A 6,754-nucleotide genomic window follows, 5' to 3' on the forward strand; every position below is an offset into this window, starting at 1 on the left:
AACTCCACACCTTTGTCAGAAGAACTGGCTTAGGACTGAACTCCTGTTGGTGGGATTATTTTCCCCATTTCTCCAGCTCTTTGGAGCCTCTCTGTGTGGTCACCATTCCTGTGAACCCTCCCCCACCCCCTCTCACCCCCAGCACTAGTTACAGTCCCAGGCCTATTTACCTCTCTGGCAGAAATGTCCACCCTCCCAAGTATTTGTGGGTTAGAAATCGGTTCAGCCTGGCCCGGACTGGAGCCATTGTAATATAATTGGGTTTTAGGTATGCTTGTGTTTGTGCTCACATTTGCAGAGATGGCAACAAGCCCCGGAAATTCCCAAAATGTGAATATGACTTTTGTACTGCTCAAGCAGACTGGTGATAACTGGTCGAGAGACTCCAGGCTTTGTGGGGTGGGGGTGGTGGGGGGGGAACCCTAGGATAAGAGCAAGAGGAACAGAGGCTCCGGCTGTGGGAGCTGGAATCAGTGGCATTGGGCAGCGCCACAGTAGTCCATGAGAGGAGTTACCGGGTCCCAGCTTAGGGAGCCAGGAGGAAGGTGGGAGGGAGCATCTCAGGTGGGCATTCTCACAGACCCGCTTTGCCTGTCCAAACTTTGTCTCTGTCTCCACTTGAAGCCTAAGCTTCTTAAACAGAAACTGGTGAGGAGATACGGGCTGGTGGTTGGAGCTGTTTTGTCCCTGACTGTGGGCTTGTAGCCTGAGAAGGAGACGACCTTTGGCTCCCTGTTAACCCCAGGAAGGAGCTTGTCCAGCTGGGGAATGGACTGCTTTCATGGCTGTTTCCCTAGGGCTCCACCCAGGGCCAGGCCTAGCAAAGGCACCCAGGGAATGCTTCTGGAATCAAGTAGGTTGATGGGCAGGTGACCGGAAGAATCAATACATGAGTAAATGCCGTGAGGGTTAGACTTCAGGAATTGGAAGCTCTGCTTTGCACACTAACTTTAGAGTCCAGAGAAGACTGGGACATGGAGACTTCCCTGGTGGTCCAGTGGTTAAGACTCCGCCTTCCAGTGCAGGGGGCCTGGGTTAAATCTGTGGTTGGGGAACTAAGGTCTTACATGCCATGGGGTAACTAAGCCTGCACACCCCAGTGAAGACCCAGCTCAGCCAAAAAAATAAGGACCAGGAGATGATCTTTTCTCCGCTGCTCACAAGCCATGTGACACTGGGCAAATCTCATAACCTATCTGTGTCTCAGTTTCCTCATCTGAAGGAGATAAGCTCTATGAGCGCTTAGCACAGTGCCCGGTGTGGTGATATTTTGTCTGCCCACTTGGGGTAGTTTTCTCATTCCTTGCTCACACCTCCACCCAGTCAACTTCCTCCCTTCGGAAACTTCCCTCCTGTGAGGTGCCTAGTGAGCCTGCTTGCTTGCCCTCCTTCCTCTGCCATTCCACTTTGTCTGATACACTGACCTATTCCAAATGTTGAGCCATATGTTCTTATCAGAATGGACAATTCCCTGGGGAAACCTGCTGGTATTTTCTCAAGTCCTGGATCCTCCTCCTTGTCATAGGGGATTTTTCCCACACCTTGGTCTTCACCTCGTTGTTTCTCTTCCTCTGTCCCCACATCCCACCCTGGGGCATTCAGAGGCTACTGGAGAAGGCAAAGTAGAGGTGGGGAGAGCCACAGCCTGGGGTTACAGAAGGGTCCACTGCAGAAGTCAGGAGGTCCCATGGACCAGCATGCGGAGGAGATGGGTGGAAGACAGGATCAGGTTGGGAAGAGGAAAGACATGCCCAGCCTGGGCCCAGTGTGGGACTGGCCTGAATAGAGGAGCCTGTTGAGAAGATGGCCCTGCAGGTTGAGGAAGTCCTGGGTATCCTTGCTGTTGACTGCATGCATGGTTGACTACACACATGGGTGAGGGTGGTGGTTGTGCCCCTGTACGAAGGGGCAAGGCTGTTCTCAACAGCAAGCGTGAAGCCTCAAGGTAGCAGACCAGAGTAGTGAAGTGGGATAGGTGGGAGGTGCCCTGGAGAAGACGTTTCTTAAAACTTGTAGGACTCAGTGGCTGAATGGGGCTGGCAAGGCAGGGCTTTGGGAGCTTGGGGCCTGAGAAAAGATAGACACTACGCATGGGAGTTGAGGCGTCCCTTTCCCTTCGCTAAAATGAGAGAGGCTGGTGCAGCTCAGACATTCCTAGAGGTACCTTCCAGGGCATTTCCAGATTCCAGGCAAGGCTTGTATTCCAAACCTGGACAGATTCCTTTTGTCCTCCCAAGCGGGGCTCGGGGAACACACAAACCTTGTTGAACAAGGAGGATGTTGGAGTCACTCTCCTCTGCCCTGCGGCTTTTCTGTTTCCCTCTACCATACTGCAACGTGCAGGGCGCCCGGACTGCCAGACAGGCGGCCTTCCCCGCCCCTTCTCATGTCCCTCCCGGGACCAGCACTGCCGTGTCTCCTGAAGTCCTTGCCCTGCTCCCCGCTGTCCTAGACGTCCTCCCTTCTCTGCCCCAGTCCGTCTGATACTGTAGGCAGCTGGTGGTGGGAGGTGGGGGCAGGCTGGGGGTGACAGTCAGGGCTAGGCCTCAAGTACTTCCCCTGGCCCTAGAACATATCACAGTGGGCTCACCACTCCTCCACGGCCTGGACAGAGGTCCATAGCTTGGCAATTAGCCAAAAGACCATATACTTTAAACAAATAATAATAATAAAAGCCTGTCTTGTGCCTTCTTCCCAGATTCTGTTGACCGAAGAGTTTGTAGAGAAAATGTTGGAGGACTTAGAAGATTTGACTTCTCCAGAGGAAGTAAGCTGTTTGGTTCTCTCTGACAGCAGGTTCCAGTCTCCAGGAGTCTGTCTGCGTGTGTGCATGTGTCTGTCTCTGACGTGTGCAGAGAGGCTGGAAAGGAGACCCTGGAGATGTTAAACAGCTTTATTTCACTTCCCTGAACCTCCCCCTCCCCCACCCCCAACTCTTGTGAGGACACCCAGCAAATTGTCTGAATTGCCAGCTCCCAAGAAGCTCATTGAAGAGGCAGCCAGGGCCTTTGGGCTAGTACTGAGTTCTCCTCAGCCCCTGCTGTTCCCTGGCAGGTTTTGAACAGAAAGCCCACGCCTGCTGCCAGAGAACATTCCATGGAGTTCTGGTGGGCAGCAAGGGGCTCCTGCTCCAGCCTCAGGCCACCCAGGAGCCACTCTCCCTCCCGCCTCTGGCCACGAGCGCTCCCCTCTAGGCCCGCCTCTTCCAGCCCCAGCCAAGCTGTGGGCCAGGTGGGGGCCTGTGCTTGTCCTGGCTACTCCGCTGGGGTACAGGAGTGGAGCCCACAATCCCTTTTGTTTTTCTTCCTTGTTCCCGGCATCCTCATTTGTGGGGACTTACCTCATCCTGGAAAGTCCCTTCCCCTCCCCCGGCCTCCTACCAAGCAGCACCCCAGCAGGGTTGAGCCTTCCTGGCCTCAGAGTCCTGCCCAGATAGGTTAGTGGAACATTAGCACGCTGATAGTTCTAGGGCTTTTCTGGGCCCTCTCCTGTCCGGGGCAGAGACAGACCCTTCTTCTGCCCTTTCTGCCCGAAAGTGTATTTTGGGGAGAGCTCCTTCACCTCCCAGGGGCCAGGCTTCCAAGCCAGAGCGAGGCCAGGCAGGAGCCAGCTTTCAGCCAGGACCCAGTCAGCCCGGACACAGAGGCCTCCGACGGATATCCACAGGGCGGAGGACCGTCCACGGGGCAGGACTGGCCCGTCCAGGTCTCCAGGTGGACAGGAACTCCTCAGAGCCTGAGGTCACCCCTAGTGGGATAATGTCTTCTCTCTCCTCATTTATACATTCAAAAGTCACTAAGTACCCAGTCTGTGCCAGCTGGTCAAGCCCCACAAGTCACCAGCCCCTGAGGCCCAGCTCCCATTCAGTCAGACCAGAGCCGGCTGCCCAGAAGCGCTTCCGGAGAGGCCATGTCGCACAGGGATGGCACGGCGCCAGACTGCTGCTCTCAGCTCGGGTGCTGAGGGGGTGGAAGAGGGGTAGTCCAGGCAGGAGGGACAGGAGCCAGGAGGAGCTTAGGAAAGTAGGTCACTAAAAATGACTTTTTTTTTCCTTTCCTGTGCAAGGCTGTCCCCACACCCTGCCCTCCTCTCCACTTTGGTCCTGGCTTGGACAGTCCCCCATCAAGAGAGAGGGAGAGGGAACCAGCCGGGCAGTGTCAGGCCGTCCTCTTCTAGCACCAGCTCTGGGCAGGCTGAGGGCCCTGCTCTTCCCTCCTTCCCAGCTTGCTCCCAGATTAGCAGGAGACTTAAAGGCAGACCCCACTCCTAAATCAGGGAGCATCTATGAGCACCAGCTGTGTGCCTGCTGGCCCCATGCAGGGTCCTCGCATACACAGGGAACATGTCAGTCTCTTCCCCTGTCCCCCTCCAGAAGCTTGAGAAACAAAACTGTAAGCAAATCGGTGATTCCGGGGAGTCGGGTCATAAGAACTTGGGCTCTCCTTGGCCACTGCCAGCACCTCTCTCAGGCTGGTAACCCTGGGAAGCTTGTGAGGATGAACAAGGGGGAGCAGGGTGGGGAGCTCCTCTCAAGTTTGCACCAGGCCCAAGAAGTCACCTCAAACCACACTAGCTCTGCTTCTCCACTCCCACCAAGGCCAAGGCAGGGCCTCCTTCCTTTGGGGCCCTTTGGCAAAGGCTCCAGGGGGCAGGTTCCAGAGTTCTTCCCTGCCAGCCTCAGAAAGGAGCCATGGCAGGGACAGGACCGCAGAGTTCCAGACCTCAAGCCACTTCCCTGTAGCATCTGCACCCTCCCCTGCCCCCCCCATCCTCTAGCCCCCGGGCCTCAGGGAGCAGATTCCTTACATGCTTGTGGCCAGAGGCAGAACCAAGGAAGTGAGCTGGAGGGAAGGTCAGCCCAGTCAAGAAAGAGTCAGAAAACAAGCCTCCTCCAAGCCCAGTTAATTATTGGCTGGGTGTGGGGAAGGAGGGGTCAGCACTGGATCCCAGCCTCTCACCTGGTTCAACATTCGTGACTGAAGCCAGGCAACCAACCGGTGGTCTGTCTTGCCCCAGCACCCAGGAGACAGGGCCTGGGTGAGGGTCCTGGCCTCTCTAGGCAGTGTGGGAAGAAGGCAGTGGATTCTAACCGTGTATCCTCTGGTTCTGTGCTCGTTGCCCCCTCCACAGTTCAAACTTCCCAAAGAGTACAGCTGGCCAGAAAAGAAGCTCAAAGTCTCCATCCTCCCCGACGTGGTCTTCGACAGCCCGCTGCACTAGCCTGGGCTGGCCCTGCAGGGGCCAAGGGCGAGCCCAGCTGCTTCCCGGTGACTCCAGTGTAACAACTGCATAAACGAGATTCCTGCAAACACAAGGACAAGTGTGAGGATGACTGCGTAGCCCCTACACTGCAGCCTGCTGGGATGCCCCGCACAGGTCACAGGGCTCCCCCTCACCTGCAGCTTGAGGGGTCTCCGCACCTGCAGCCGGCCGAGCCACATGACCAGGCTGGGGCCCCAGGGGGCTGCAGTCGGGCAAATGTCAACCTTCTCCTCCTACTGCCACCGCAGGTTCTGGTTTGAGATTTGCCTCTGGACCTCTGATATGCCCCCAGGTGGAGACAGGCCTCATTCCCACCTACCCTCTGCCGCATAGCCCAGCGGGAGGGAGGTGTAGCAGCCAGCTACCCTGCCCAGCTCAACTCTGGGAAGCCTTCGGTAGTCAAGCTCTTCTGGCGGTGCAACGATTCCTTTGATCGTGTTTGGTTTTCTTCCTCCTTATTTTATTTTGTAGAAACCGGATGGTATTTTATTGCTCTTCAAAGATGTCCAGAAGCCATGTATATATGTTTTTTTTAAAAAAACAGAACTTTATTTCCAGATGAACTTTCTCATTCTTACAGACAAGGGCCTGGGGCCGTCTCCCCCAGAGCCGCCACCAGAAAAGGTGCTGGTGTTCGCCTGCCGGTCAAGGCCTCGGAGGAGTCAGCTTCGCACAGAGGCTTTTCTTCCCAGCCAGGCCTGGGGGAGCCAAGACACTCCCCCATGCAGCCTGGAGCCCAGTTCAGCTGGGGCAGGAAGGGCTGCTGCTGGTTCCCAGGTGGTCTGGGCCCCCACAGAGTTCAAGATCATCAGGGTCTCCGAGACTTGGTGACCCCAGCCTCATCTTCTAGGCATTTTCCTCCCAACCAGGCCTGCCTGAGAGAGGGTAAAGCCCAGCACTTCATAGACCATCCCCACCTGCCACTCAGGGCCTGAGTCTCCAGCTCTTTGCCACTCCCATCCCATTTCCTCATCCACTGGGCCTCCCAGCCTCCAGGCTGCAGGACTCTGACTTATTAAAAACAGAAGAATCAACCTCTTCACATGTCTTTCACATTAGTTTTGCAAACACTGCACTCTCCCGCCTTCCATTCATTTCTGTGTTGATTCATTTCTCATCCTTCATTCTCTACCCCTTGTCCTGTCTCCTTTCCGGCATCCTGGCCTCTAGTGGTCTTTGGTTCCTCACTCCAGTACTGCAGATCTCACGGTCTTCCTGTCTCATAGCCAACCTATCTCTGACCCGTAGTTTGGGGGTTCTGGGGTTGTCTCTCACTTTTGACCTGTAATCACAAGCCCCTTTCAGGCCCTCTTACCCCTAATTCTGGGGATGGCTATTATGAGACCACCCTTCTGGCTCTCCCACGACAAAGTTCTTTTGTCTGTCAGGGACCACACAGACAGACAACATGCCCTGGCCCCTGTCTGCAACCGCCACACACATGGGCACTACCAGGAGTACCGAGGAGACCCATAGGGCGCAGGGCACCTCT

This window comes from Bos taurus, chromosome 26 (assembly GCF_002263795.3).
Source record: "Bos taurus isolate L1 Dominette 01449 registration number 42190680 breed Hereford chromosome 26, ARS-UCD2.0, whole genome shotgun sequence".
In the NCBI taxonomy this organism is placed as follows: domain Eukaryota; kingdom Metazoa; phylum Chordata; class Mammalia; order Artiodactyla; family Bovidae; genus Bos; species Bos taurus.